This window comes from Trachypithecus francoisi, unplaced genomic scaffold, assembly GCF_009764315.1.
Source record: "Trachypithecus francoisi isolate TF-2019V2 unplaced genomic scaffold, Tfra_2.0 Lachesis_group7, whole genome shotgun sequence".
In the NCBI taxonomy this organism is placed as follows: domain Eukaryota; kingdom Metazoa; phylum Chordata; class Mammalia; order Primates; family Cercopithecidae; genus Trachypithecus; species Trachypithecus francoisi.
Window position 1 is genome coordinate 13,245,878 of NW_022681472.1, and position 15,239 is coordinate 13,261,116.

The 15,239-nt window shown below is 42.5% G+C and overlaps 1 protein-coding gene across 1 annotated transcript in view; it reads left to right on the forward strand.

The window, feature by feature from the left end:
- The first annotated feature begins 383 nt into the window (after positions 1–383).
- FAM110B (family with sequence similarity 110 member B) overlaps positions 384–15,239 on the forward strand; it is a 159,609-nt gene continuing 144,753 nt past the window's right edge. The window contains exon 1 of the mRNA XM_033202653.1: positions 384–710. The gene's annotated coding sequence lies outside the window, so the exon portion shown is untranslated. The remainder of the gene's footprint in view (positions 711–15,239) is intronic.

Below are 15,239 nucleotides of genomic sequence, written 5' to 3' on the forward strand. Positions count from 1 at the left end.
AAAATGTCAAGCACCAAGACGTCTGGGTGGCTTGACTACTAAGTGGGGTTATCTTATTCAGGACACAGGCTCTAAGTCTACAGAGCTGAGCTATCTGCACTGGGGTGGCAGTCCGAGATCCAGCGGTATCACCGGGTGGGAGCAGGGTGGGGGTGCTTGCGTGCGGATATAGGTGGGGGGGGGGAGGGGGAGGAAATGGGGGCGCCGACCGAGTGCAGGGGTGGGTCAGGGGTGGGGTGGACATCAGTAGCCGGGTAGAGATGTTGGGAGAGAGGCAGGGCTTGGAGCGGAGGTGCGAGAGGGGTGGGGACCCGGAAGGTGGGGTGGGGGCGGGCTGGAGGCGGGGCGGGGCGCACGAGGGGCGTGTACACTGGCTCAGGGACACGCGCTCTCGGCCACAGCAACTGGCTCCAAGTTCCCTCCCTCGCTCTCCGGCGAAGCCTGCCTGAGCCCTCCCACTCGGTGCAGACCGAACCATCGCGGCTGCCGCCAGCCGGGCCCTCCGCGGCCGCGCGTCCTGGGCCCGTTCCGCCAGCCCCGTCTGCTCTCTACCAGCGGCCCCGCGACGGTGACCGTGAGGACTCGACGGCCCCTACAGCCCGCTCTCGGCCCTCTGTCCCTCGCGGGCCCCTACTCTCCCTCCTCGCAGTCCCCGGGAGCCTGGCGCCCGGCTCGGGCCGCACCGCCAGGGACTGGGGTGCGCGGCCCAGGTAAGACTGGGCCGTGGGGGCCGGGAGAGAGACTGCTGGGCTGGGGTTGAGATTCGGGTTCAGTGGTCGCGCCGCGCCCCGACTGCGGACAATGCGAGAGCTGCGCGCGGCCGGGCGGCGCGGAGCTAAGCCGGCTTTGAGCCTGCAGCTTCCCCGCCCGGCCCGGGTCTCCATTCAGCCCGGCCTCACTGGCCCAGGCGGACCCCGGCCGGCTTTCTGGGCCGCCCGGGGAGGCGCAGCGCCGCTGCCTACCCCGCGCCCCCTCTGCGCTCGGCTTGGCTGCAAGTCCCGGGCTCGGCTAGGAGGCCGGGCGCGGGGCCGGGGCTGGAGCCGGGGTTGGAGCCAGGGCTGGGGGAAACTGGCCGTGCTGCGGAGCGGAGGTGGGCTCCGAAAGCGCGTCAGCCGGTTGCTGCTGGAGGAGTGAGACTACGAGGGATGGGGACTCCTCTCGGCCACCGCTCCTTGAATGGTCTCGAATCTCAGTGTTAAATACTTCGAGAATATCAATACCACCTAATCCTTGTCTGGGAATTACTGCTACAAATGTAGATTCTGAGGTTCCGAAAGTTTGTTTTTGGTTACCCCCTCCAGCTCCTCCCGTGGCCTCAATTGTCTCTATTTTCTTTGAAAGCATACAGATTTGAAATAGAATTAAATTCTCCTTGTCTCACTCGTGCCTCCATCACCCAGCGGAGCTCATAACTTGGCAACAAAGCCCATGCAGGCTGTGGGAAGCCGCGATGCCTGCTGCCCAGCCTGGTGCCCTCCTATTGTTTAGAGCTGGAGCTGTACAGTGTACATGGCAGTGACAGGTCTCCCCTAAGCTGGCTTGTGGGGAAGGGGGAGATAACTTTGCAATGTGCTTAAATTACTCTGGAAAGTGGAAAGAAAACACCTGGTGCCCGGCTTTTTAACCCTTTCAAGTTGTTATTTAGTTTTATTGACACACACACACACACACACACACACACGCACACGCGCGCGCAGGCTTTCTTTCCTGCCTAAAAAATAGGCAAACTTTGGGTTCTTCCTCGCAGCCAACTTATCTCCTCTGCAAAATCTGGCACACATCTGTGACAATACTGCACTTCTGGCGTAACTGGTCTATTTCTCAAAAGGGAATATGATAGTAGAATAAGCATTTTTGCAGTATGAATAGTAGGACTTCCATTTTCTTCGTTTCCTTTGTTGGTGGAGAAGGTATTTATTTAGTATTTCCCCCCCATTTTACACGTAGTCATTTGTGGGAAGATACTTGTATTAATTTCTTGTGCTCATTTTTGTGACATCACAACCCCTGGTCATTCAGGTAAGCTATTTATTAAGCATAGTTATTCTAGAATAAGGGTGAGTTAATGGTAAACTAGAATCCTTCACTGATAACATCCCATTGGTTTACCCTACGGTATTGAATCTGTAGTATTACTCTAGATTGTACACTGTAAAGTCACTAATTGAACAGAGAGGTGGTTGGTGCCTTGTCAGCCTGACATAAAGTGCTTAGAACAGTGCCTTGCATATAATTCTAGGTGTCAGCTAATATTACTTTTATTTTTTCTTATCAAGCTATGTGTTTTTTTCTGGTTGGAAAATGGCTGTTTTGAGTTTTAAAATTCTGATCTGTTAAATCGTGATCTATTTTAAGTCTGTGGTTTTAATTTTAGATCCGGGCTGAGGTTGGGTTGTTATTTTGCCTATGACTGACAGGCTCCTCTGTGTATCCTTATGCATGGTAAGGGTTGATTTAATTCATCTTACATAGTGGATCTCTAAGGGCAAGACCACAGTCTTGAACCCAGTCATGCCCTGGTGCCTTTCATAAGGAGACCTGGTTGTCCTTAAGCGCCTAATTGTTTAAAGAGAGGCCTCGACATTAGGGAAGACCTGGGTTCTGAACTCCATCCCTTACCTCCCCTGCATTCCCTTGTTCTCTAGGTTTAGAATCCTACTTCCAATTCCCAGTGGAAAGAACCATTGGTACAGCAGAGTTAAGTAACTCTCACAGTGTTAAAAGATGATAAAAGATAAATATGTCTACTGTATATACATCAAGCAGAGCATTTAATTCTTATTCATGCTTTAAACTTTAGAGCAGGATTCATAGCCTAACAAGCTAAGAAAATTCACTTATTTAAAACTACGTATTTGCCATGTGTTAGTAACCAAAGATTGTGTTTGCTGTTTAGATATTTTAAATGATTGCCAGGAGTTTACTCTCATTTCATGTTCTCCTTTCCCCTTTAACTTTGAAGTGACTTTTTAAAAATTATTATTCCTAAATAACTTACTTAGCTAAGCGAAGGGATGGTATTAACTCTTAGGGCACTGCAGAAGCAAAACTGCTGTAGGCACAGTGGCTTGGCAGTAGATGGTGCTGTGGACAAGGCTGGTGGAGGAGGCACATGTATGGTCTAGTAGAATCCCAGGGATTAATTTAGCAATCCCATTGTTGGCTCCCCCCAAAACATACTCTTACCAACTAGACACTGTCCAACAATCTTTTTGGGAATACAGTTTGTTTTTAAATTTGTACTTTATATGTTCAACATTTGTAGACTATTGACCATTTTTCTCTCTGAAAGCGATCGCATTTTAGGTGCTAGGACAAACATTACTTGTAAAAATATTATTAGGCAACTGTTCACCTTATTTTCCCATAGTAGAGTCAGGTTGATCAGCCGAGCCTAGAGTATCTCCAACTAATCTGAACTTTTTTCATGATTAACTTTTTAGGAGAGAGAAACAAATGATCAGAAACCTACTTGCATCTTGAATTTAAGAAAACAATTTCTTAGGGCCAATTCTCATTTACTTTGATTTGCGTCATTCTTCTGCTTCCTGGTGTGATGCAGTGAGAATTGATATTCAGGATGAAGACTGAAGTGTTGCAAAGTCATGACTCATCCAAGAAAAATACATCCATTTTATTCAGTACAGACACCAAGCCTCGAAATCTAGTACACTCAGAAAAAGGATTTTCTGGTTCATAATAACAGTTATCTCTAAGGGCTGGCTCTGGGACCAGCAAAGTCCTCGATGGTTGATGTTAGGTGTGTTCTCTCCTCTAAGAGAGAGTAGGTGCTGTTATCCCTTTTCTGTCATACAAGTGAAGGGAAGTGACTTGTCTGAGTCACATAGCTAATATGTGGCAAGGTGTGTGTGTCTCCAGACCCCATGAATCTTTCTGTTATACCAGGAGGGGTAACTTCTGCCTTGTACATTCAGTTGCTGGAGGTGTTTGTGTTCCATACTTACTTTTCAGGTTTGATGTCAACAAATCTCTTCTCTAGAACTCATTGACATACTTTGAATTTTGTGGTTAGCATTTGATTATCAAAGAGTCTAAAATGAGAAAAGGTACACCACTTTTAGTTTTCAGGGGAAACCTTTTAAGATTTCACAATACCTTGTTAAAGATCGCTTGTTTTAGGAAGGTTGAAGAGAGAGATGGCACATTTAACTTCTTTGAACTATGTAGACTCTGATAAAAATGTCTTAGATTTAGAAGTAATAAAGAATGTTGGGTCTGTTTTTGACTTTGTTGCTCAGGTGATCTGGGAGTACCACAGCTCTCCCTATGCCCAGTGACTTTCTTTCCCTTGAGTTAAAGAAAGTGTATTCATTTTGATCACTTAAGTACATCAGAGGGGATTATGATTTTGGAAACATTGAATCAAATTCTCATTCTGTATATTCATTTATTTTATTTTAGACTTTAGGCAGAGCCTAATCTGATTTTTTTAATGGTGATTTTTTGTTGTACTGAAAACATTATAGAAATACAAAATGTAATATTTGGGAATTGTTCAAAAGAAAACACGTATTATACCCAAAATGTTTATCAAGGAAGCTAAATGTAGCATTAACACTAGACTTTGAAAGGATAAGTTATGGGATGATTTGTATGAAAAATGTTGGGGAATAATTGTAGGAAACTTAGTTTTTCATTTTTTGTGATTGTTAACATCCAAACGATTACAGATAATAAAGATATAAGACTTCTCCACTGTTGCAGAATTTCTTTTTCATCCTGTTTTAAAACAACCTTAGTTTGTTTCTGAATGATCCTTTTGTAATATAAAATTAGGAGATCGAGACCATCCTGGCGAACACTGTGAAACCCCGTCTCTACTAAAAAATACAAAAAACTAGCCGGGCGAGGTGGCGGGCGTCTGTAGTCCCAGCTACTCGGGAGGCTGAGGCAGGAGAATGGCGTGAACCCGGGAGGCGGAGCTTGCAGTGAGCTGAGATCCGGCCACTGCACTCCAGCTCGGGCGACAGAGCAAGACTCCGTCTCAAAAAAAAAAAAAAATTAATTTACTTAAATCATGCCTATGTCATTTTGACATCTGAAATTTCCTTACACTTATGGGAAGAAGGGATTGAGTGAGATTTTTACGTTTTTCACATTTTACAGTTTGTCTCATGAGGAAACTCCCATAAGAAACTGGCATTCAAAGACATAAGCCTTGTTTTTTTTTTGTTATTGTTGTTTTAAAGGAAATTTTAGTAGGTGAAGCAAGTTACTTTCTTTGCTCAGTATGTTTGGTGATAAAAATAGTGAACATGTGGATGATTAAACAGTTTTAAACTGGCATTAAATCTGTGACTTTAAAATTGTAAACACTTTAGAGAGAAATTCAAAAATGAATACCTAAGCAAAAGGAAACAGTATGTCATTTGATAGACAGGTTTCTGGAAGAATTAGAAGAATTCTGTGGTATGTTTTATACATCAGGGCAAGATCAATGGGTTTTGAAATTGTCCAGTTCCAGATAAGGCTTTTCAAAATACAATTCACAGGCATATGGGAAATTTTGAGTGGTTGTGTTGTAATGCAAAACGTTTTTTTTTTCCCTCACAGCCCCATTAGAAGTTTATTTCATCTTTTTAATTTTATTTTTTGGGAGGAATCACATATAGGCTTCAAAACGATCATTCTCACCAGTGATTTTTTTTTTTTTTTGGTCCCATTAACTGGAACTTAATATAAATAAAAAATAAGTAATTATGCAAAAGAACGTAGTTTACTAAGTTCCTCTACTATGATGATTATATTAAACACATATTGATAGAGGACTTATTGTGTGCCAGGTACTTTGAATAAACACCAGTCAGGAAAGACAAGGTTCCTTCCTCTTTGAGGCTTTATTGTATAAAGAGGGAAAATAGATAATAAATTAAGTGAATAAATGAAAAGTGAATTTAAGGCAGTAATAAGTGCAGTCAAGGGGGCCACTTTTCCATCTGGGCTTGGTGGTCTGGGAGGGCTTCACTGAGGACTTTAGAGCTGACTTCAGTGAAAAGAAGGCAACCTTTGCAAGGTCTCTGGGCATTGAGGATGGCCCATGCAAAGGCCCTGAGACAGGCAGAACCTGCCCTTGTGAGGAACGAGATAGCAGCGAAGGAACTAGGTCAGCAGGGCCTTATGGACCACAGGGGAGTTGGGGTTGGAGTGGAGTGTTTCCATTTAGTTTGAGTATAGTGGAAGCTGCCAGATGGATGATGGATGGTAGATGATTCTCTCAGTTTCTGCTAAGTTCTTTTATGTTACTTGTGATAGCACATCTCATTGTAAGGGCTTTTGTTAGTACACTGATTTTGGTGCTTTTTGTATTTTTCAATAGGAAATCATACTCATTTTATAAATAAGAATATTTGTGTATTCTTCTTCAGGCTTTTAATCTTGCACAGTTTTTGCTTGTTGACTACAGTCCTTGGGTGAAGTTTAATGAATAAAATGCAAAGACTTATCTTCAAAGACTTTTGTAGACACTCCACATTTATGGTTGTGTATATATATTTAGTCACACACATGCCCAAACATGTTAGTCAGTTTACTTTCTCTGGCTACCATGGGGGCCACCGTTTCTACTCTTGGCCAAAAAGAGACAGTTGGAAATTGGGCATTCAGCAATTTTGGAAAGTACCAATGAATCCTGATTACCCTTGTGTGTTTTTACCACATAGTTAAAACAAGGTGAATTGGGAGGTTCATTGTATAGTGAGTTGGGGATTTGAAAAAAATTCCTTTAATCTATCCCTAGTCAGTGTCCTTTCAAATGATCATTAATTGGAATGTTGTGATTTTAAAATCAGATTTTTTTCCCCCAATAAATTTTGTTCTTGTTTAGTGACCATGACAGAAGAAGAGAAATCATTGTGTGGGTTGTTAATATGACTAGTCATGGGTACTCTTCACAGCTTCTGTTGGCTTTGTTCCAACCTGCAACATGCACTGGCTGTGTAACCATAAACCGTTTTATAACGTTTTAGTAAAGTGGCCACCATTTTTGCGAGGATAGACTGCCTGCCTAGTAACTTAGTTCTTTAATTTAATGAAGATTTTTTTTTTCTAGTTCTTCTTAGTGAATCTGTACATACCTGTCTTCGTGGTGGAGAGTAGTACAGTCATATAAATATATATTTTGTGGATAGCTGAAATGTTCTTTTAGGTGGTGCCAGAGATTATCTATGGTGTGCCTGTATTATTTGGAAATTGACTTCAAATGAATTTTCCATGGAAGCAGTGAAAGTATCACACTTGTCATGGAGCTAGTGTGTGCAGGTGTGTGTGGTGTGTGTGTGTGTGAAGGGCCTAGTGTTCAGTATGTACATAGCATTTCCTGTTTTTCCAGTTAGAAGTAGCTCTGCCCTTGCCTCAGTGTGACATGTGCTTTAACTCATGTGGCCTGATTTGCTTATTTGATTTTTCTTACAGGTATTTTTCCTTTCAGGATTCACTAGCATCACAAGATTAAACTGTTTTGATTGTTCATCCCTGGTTGCTGTCTCCACAAGCCTTTTTCAGAGGAATTTCAGTGTGAAACATGCTGCTGTTTAGGTACTGTGAGTTATCCATAAAGGGACCAAATCACAGGGCCCTTTAATTAAGCATACCAGCATATTAGCCAATACCTTTATGCATTTTGTGCCAGAGTTGCTTAAGTATCTTCATTTTACTTTGGACTTTTAATTTTACCAAATGGTATTAATTATTCACATATACCTTGTATAAGTCAGAGAACCAGAACCAATAGAATATACATAGAAAAAGAGATTTATTACAAGGAATTGGCTTACATGATTATGGAGGCTGGGAAGTCACATGGTCTGCTGTCTCCAAGATGGAGACCCAGGAGAACCAATGGTATAAGTTCCAGTGTCAGGTCAGGAAAATATAGATATATTAGCTAAGCAATGAGAGAGAGAGAGAGAGAGACAGAGAGACAGAGAGAGAGAGAGAGAGAAATCAATCTTTCTCCACCTTTTTGTTCCATTTGGGCCTTCTACTGGTTGGATAATGCCCACCCACATTGGGAAGGGCCATTTCCTTTACTCAGTTCATCAATTCAATGCTGATTTCATCCAGAAACACCCACAGGCACAGCCAGAAATAATGTTTAACAAGATATCTGGGCACCCCAATAGCCCAATCAAGTAGACACATAAAATTAACAATCACATATATGTAATACAATCAGAGTAAGGTTTTGTTAAAACACTTTTGTAAAAGTATATTTCCCAAGCTGGTTTAAATGAGCTGACTCCAAGAGTGTTAACAACAGGTACCCCTTCTTTAAGTCTGCTCCTCTACAAAGTCTTTCCCAGTAGTGCTAGCAACATCATACTTTTTCCTTCCTGACCGACACTTCCTTTATTGACCCAATTGATTGCTGCATTTTTGGTGTATTCTTGGTTTTGTGAGTGTATCTTCTGTAAGACAGTAAGTTCATCCACAATGAAGACAGTATCTACTGGCATACCTTGTAGACAAATCGTGGATTTGATTCCAGACCACCACCATAAAATGAATATTACAATAAAGTGAGTCACAAGAATTTTTTGGTTTCTGGGTGCATATAAAAATTATGCTTAAACTGTATTGTAATCTATTAAGTATGCAAGAGCATTATCTAAGAAAACAATGTACATACCTTAATTAAAATACTGATTGCTAAACAATGCTGATGATCATTTGAGCCTTCAGCAAGTCATACTCTTTCTGCTGCTAGAGGTTCTTGCCTTAGTGTTGATGGCTGCTGACTGATCAGGGTGGCAGTTACTGCATGTTGGGGTAGCTGTGGCAATTTCTTAAAATAAGACAATAATGAAGTTTGCTGCATCAACTGACTCTTCCTTTCACCAAAGATTTCTCTAGAGCGTGTGTTACTGTTTGATAGCACTTTCCCCATAGTAGAACTTTCAGAACTGTAGTCAGTCTTCTCAAACCCTGCCACTGTTTTATGAACTAAGTTATGTAATATTCTAAATTCTTTGTTGTCCTTTCAACAGTAGAGCATCTTCAGCAGGAGTAGATTCCATCTCAAGAAATGAGTTTTTATTTTTTCATCCATAACAAGCAACTCCTCATAAATGGTTTTATCATGAAATTGCAGCAATTCAGTCACATCTTCAGGCTCCACTTGTAACTCTAGTTCTCTTGGGCTTTCCACCAGATCTGAAGTTGCTTCTTTCATGGAAGTCTTGAACCTCTCAAAGTCATCTATGAGAGTTGGGATCAACTTCTTCCAAACTCCTGTTAATGTTAATGTTTTGATATCCTCCCATGAATCATGACTGTTCTTAATGGTATTTAGAATGCTGAATCCTTTCCAGGCTTTCGATTTACTTTTCCTGGATACATCAGAGCAATCAGTGTCTATGGCAGCTATAGCCTTACAAAGTGTATTCCTTAAATAATGAGACTTGAAAGTTGAAATTACTCAATGATCCATGTTCTGCAGAATGAATGTTGTGTTAGCAGGCATGAAAACAACATTTTTGTCCTTGTACATCTCTATCAGAGCTTTTGGGTGACCAGGGGCATTGTAATTGAGCAGTAATATTTTGAAAGGAATCTTTTTCCTGAGCAGTGGGTCTCGCCAGTGGTCTTAAAATATTCAGTAGCTCATACTGTAAGCAGATGTGCTGTCATCCAGGCTTTGTTGTACAGAGAACAAGGATAGTAGACTTAGTATCATTCTTAAGGGCCCTGGGACATTCAGAGTGGTAAATCAGCATTGGTTTCAACTTCAAGTTACCAACTGCATTAGCTTCTAATGAGAGAGTCAACCTGTCTTTTGAAGCTTTGAAGCCAGACATTGACTTCTCCCTCTAGCTGTGAAAGTTCTAGATCAGCGGTCCCCAACATTTTTGGCACCAGGGACTGGTTTTGTGGAAGACAATTTTTCCACAGACTAGGGGATGGGTGGGGGAGGGGGGTGGTTTCATGATGATTCAAGCTCATTACATTTTTCATTAGATTCTCCTAAGGAGCATGCAACCCAGATCCCTTGCATACACAGTTCACAATAGGGTTTGTGCTCCTTTGAAAATCTGATGTCTCCACTGATCTGACAGAAGATGGACTGCTTGCCTGCCACTCACCTCTTGCTGTGCACCCTAGTTCCTAACCCCAGGGATTGGGGTCCCCTGTCCTAGATGACATCTTGTTCCAATATAAGGCCGTTTTGTCTACACTAAAAATCTGTTGTCTAGTTGTAGCCATCTTCATCAATGATCTTAAGTCAATATTCTGGATAACTTGTGCAACTTCTACATTAGCACTTGCTGCTTCACCTTGCACTTCTATGTTATGGAGATGGCTTCTTTCCTTAAATCTCACGAAGCACCGGGCACACTGGCTCATACCTGTAATCCCAGCAGTTTGGGAGGCTGAGGTGGGTGGATCACTTGAAGTCAGGCCAACTGACCTTGAACTGACCTGTTCAAGACCAGCTTGGCCAACATAGCGAAACCTTGTCTCTACTAAAGATACAAAAATTAGCCAGGCCTGGTTGTGCGTGCCTGTAGTCCTAGCTACTTGGGAGGCTGAGGCAGGAGAATTGCTTGAGCCCGGGAAGCGGAGGTTGCAGTAAGCTGAGATCGCACCACTGCACTCCAGCGTGGGTGACAGAGCAGAACTCCATCTCAAACAAACAAACCTCATGAACCAACCTCTTCTAACTTTCAATTATTCCTTTGCAGCTCTTTCGTCTTCTCAGCCTTCATTGAATTGAAGAGAGTTAAGGCCTTGCTCTGGATTGGGCTTTGACTTAAGGGAATATTGTGGCTGGTTTAATTTTTTATCCAGACCACTAAAACTGTCTCCCAAGAAGCAATAAGGCTGTTTTGCTTTCTCATCCTTTGTGAGTTTGCTGGAGTAGCAGTTTAAGTTTCCTTCAAGAACTTTCCCTTGCATGCTCAACTTGGTTCACTGTTTGGCTGAAGAGGCCTAGTTTTGACCTGTCGTGGCTTTTGACATGCCTTTCTCATTAAGCATAATCATTTATAGCAGTTGATTTAAAGTGAGAGATGTGTGACTCTTCCCTTCACTTTAACACTTAGAGGCCGTTGTAGGGTTATTAATTGGCCTCATATCAATATTGTTGTGTCTGAGAGGATAGGGAGGCCTGAGCAGAGGAAGGATGGGTTGGAGGGTGGTGCAGCAGTCAGTGGAGCAGTCAGAACACATACATTTATTGGTTGTTTGCTATCTTTTGTGGTTATATTTCATAGTGCCCCCAAACAATTACAATGATAACATTGAAGATCCCTGATCACAGATCACCTTAACAGGTATAACAATGAAAAAGTTTAAAATATTGTGCGAATTACCAAAATGTGATACACAGACCAGAAGTGAGCACGTGCTCGTGGCATTGACTGACTTGTTTGATGCTGAATTGCCACAGACCTTCTATTTGTAAAAAAAACATTATCTTTGGAGCGTGTTAAAGTGAAGTGCAGTAAAACAAGGTATGCCTGTGTATTTTTCCGTGGTGAACATTGTCTATGAAACAAAAACAGTGGTGGTGTTGATACCCATTTCCTCCCTAATCCATATGATCTTTGTAAGGTGCACGTGGAGATGACTGTTCCAGCCATTAGCACCTCTTAAACTTCTACCAAGTCTAAATCTCCATTTTATGAATTATCCCCAGCAAAACTTACATTCAGGTGTAAAGTGATGGCAGTTACTTTGTACAATTACATCTTATTTAGAGGTTTCATTACTATTTACTCTTCAGATTTTGACTAGGTAAAGAAGTGTTTTGAAACTTAAAAATAACATTTTCTGGTATTAACAGAAGGTAGTTATTTAATTTGATGGTAACTACCATTTGTTGCCTAACGTGGTGACACCAGGAAGGAACTGGGCTCTCTATCATTTTTTTTCAGAAACCATCATTCACAACTGGCTTTTCCTCCATTAGCATGTGAAATCAATCACAGTAATAATAATGACAATAATATTATTATTCAGGCATATCCTTATATCTTGCTTACTATTTCCTGGCACTACTTTGTGTGATGGCTCTGTCAGTTTATGGTTGAAATAGTTGATGCGTTCCTGCTTATGTGCAATTTTAGCTTTGCTTTCTGAGAGTTTATGCTTCAAGTAGTAAATAACTGAGCAGTTGCATTTAACTAAAACTTAATAATTTCTCTGAGTTCACTTTTAGACTCACTTGTTTAGAATGCTCTAGACTTTCCAGTGGCTCTTCATCTGTCCCTCTTTGGGCCAGGAGTTGGTTTGAGACTAGAATCAACTACAGACCCTGGCTTGGGATAAGGCCTAAGGGACCGTGACAATAGTGGGTGGCCACGGAACCCTAGTGCTATGGCCATGGCAGGGTTCAGTAGGCTGACTGTGGGTCTTTAAACCCCAAGGAAGAGTTTTATCTAGACCTTCTAGGGTAAAACTGGCTGGGTCCAAGTGTAATAAAGCTAAAACTTTTCACTAAGGACATTTCACTGTTAGGACATGAAGTCCACCCTTAATTGAATTTTTCTTTTTTTTTTTCTTTCCGATACAGAGTCTCACTCTGTCCCCCAGGCTGAAGTGCAGTAGCATGATCTTGGCTCACTGCAACCTCCGCCTCCTGGGTTCAAGCGATTCTCCTGCCTCAGCCTCCCAAGTAGCTGGGACTATAGGCATGTGCCACCACACCTGGCTAATTTTTGTGTTTTTAGTAGTGACAGGGTTTCACCATGTTGGCCAGGCTGGTCTCTGCCTCTTGAACTCAGGTAATCCACCCACCTCAGCCTTCCAAAGTGCTGGGATTACAGGCATGAGCCACCGGGCCTGGCTTAATTGATTTTTTTTTTTTTCCAAAACCAGAGTTTGGATTTTGGTCAGCTGATATGGTGATTATTGGTGTCCCTAGTTGCTGACACCACTGCCATTTCCTAGCCAACCAGTATTTCAGTGCCTACAATGTGCCAGGCACCATGCTGCTACCTAGGTGGGTGGAAGTTGAGTCTTCCCTAGCCCTCGCCCTGAAGCACTGGGTAACTGTAAGCCCCATGGGCCTCGTCTCTCAGCTGGAATGTCATCTTCACCTTCAGCCGTCTCTTAGAACGTCACTTCTCTGGTCTGAACCCCAAGTCACTGCCTGGTGTAAGAGAAACGAACTGCCCTCACAGGTGCTCTGTCCTCATGAGCCCTCTGAAATGTCCTGTTGCCTCTTTTAAGAAATGGCTTTAGAGTACAGTTGCTATTGTTGAAATTGTCCATGTACCTTGTGTATGGGATCACGTGGGTCCCACTGTTTCCTACCAGACATGGGTGATGCAGCGTCAGTGGAACAAAGATACGTCTTTTTAGTTTGGAAGAAAAATGAGGTTTCATCCCATTTTCTTTTCCATCCCTCTGCTATGGTCTGCATTTTTATGAGTCCCCAGAATTCATATATTCAAATCTTATCCCCAAGGGGATGGTATTCAGAGGTAGGGCCTTGGCAAGTGGTTAGATGATGAGGGTGGAGCCCTCATGAATGGGATTAGTGCCCTTGTAAAAGAAACCCCAGAGAACTTCCCTGCTCCTTCATCTGTGTGAGAACACAGTGAGAAGGTGCCACCTGAGAACCAGGATGGGGACCCTCACTAGACTGGATCTGCTGGCCTTGATCTTGGGCTTCCAACCTCCAGGACTGTGAGAAATTTTTGTGGTCTATAAGCTGTCCAGTTTACAGAATTTTATTAAAAGAGCAACAATGTACTAAGTAAGGCACCTAGGCATTATGCTAGGTGCTGGAAATACTTGTAGCAAAGAGTAATGCAAATGGAATGCTATGTCAGAAGGTTTTATTTTCTTCTTTACATATTTATATATAACATAACAAAATTCCTGTAAGTTTTTTTTTTCTATCAACAAGAAGGTAAATTTCTCATGCCTAAAATAGCAATTAAAGCTACAAGCAATGCAGTTTTTGTCTGTGCTCATAGATGTTTAATAGATTCGTTGAAGCTCTGTGGTCTAATGAAATGACAGTGTAGGAGTCATGAAAAGCTTGCATTTTCTTTTTTCTTTTTTTTTTGAGACGAAGTCTCACTCTTGTCGCCCAGGCTGGAGTGCAATGGCGTGATCTTGGCTCACTGCAACTTCCGCCTTCCGGGATCAAGCAATGCTCCTGCCTCAGCTTCCCAAGTAGCTGGGATTACAGGCACTTCCCACCACGCCCAGCTAATTTTTGTAGTTTTAGTAGAGACAGGGTTTCACCATGTTAGCCAGGCTGGTCTTGAACTCCTGACCTCCGGTGATCCACCCGCCTTGGCCTCTCAAAGTGCTGGGATTGTAGGCATGAGCCACCGCGCCCAGCTGCATTTTTTTCAATTATCATTTTTAATTAACATCTAATAGTTGTACATATTCATGGAGTAGAGCTTGGTATCTGGATACACGTATCTAATGTGTTATGAGTAAATCTGGGTAATTAGCATATCCAGGACATCAAACATTTTTGTGTGTGTGTATTAGGAACGTTCAGAATCCTCTTTTCTAGCTATTTGAAAGTGTATAATAAATTATTGTTAACTATAGTCACCCTGCAATGCTATGGAACACTAGAACGGATTCCTTCTCTGTAGCTGTAATTTTGGAGGGGACTCAATGAATTCTTCCCCCTGCATCTGAACTAAGGCCAGCACCAGGTATGAGCCCCATGAGTGAGAGAGGCCTCCACACTGCAGGTGGATGACAGGCCAGTATCCGCAGACTGTGTTCTTGCAGCTGATGCTCAGCAGCTCACCAGAGCCTGAGTCCCTGTTGACATCCCTCATCCTAGTTTTTCCTCTTTATCTGAAGCTGAAATACCTCCCCTGTCTGGCTCCTCTCTATTTCTGGATACCCCTCCACCTTAGTTCAGGCCTTGGTCATCTTTTCCTTCCTCTCTGCTCTTTCTGCCTCTGAATAAAGAGAAGAAAAGAAACAACCTCGTCTTTATGATGCTCAAGTAACTTCAATGCATAGACATAAAGTATATCTCTGCCTGACCTCTAGACAGTGGGACTTGATAGAGGGGCGTAAGTCACATTCCAGCCAGCAGAGTCCTGTGAATATCTGCTTTGGTCTTAAAGCAGATATTTCTGCTGCTTTGAGAGTAGTCTGTATCTGGAGATTTAGGTGGATTATATCTCGATTGTTGAAGGAGTTTGCAGATGGGAACAAAGTACCACTGTTGATAATAACCTGAGAGTTTGTGGAGAACACAAAAGGCGCTGGGATCGAGGTAAATACCTGGA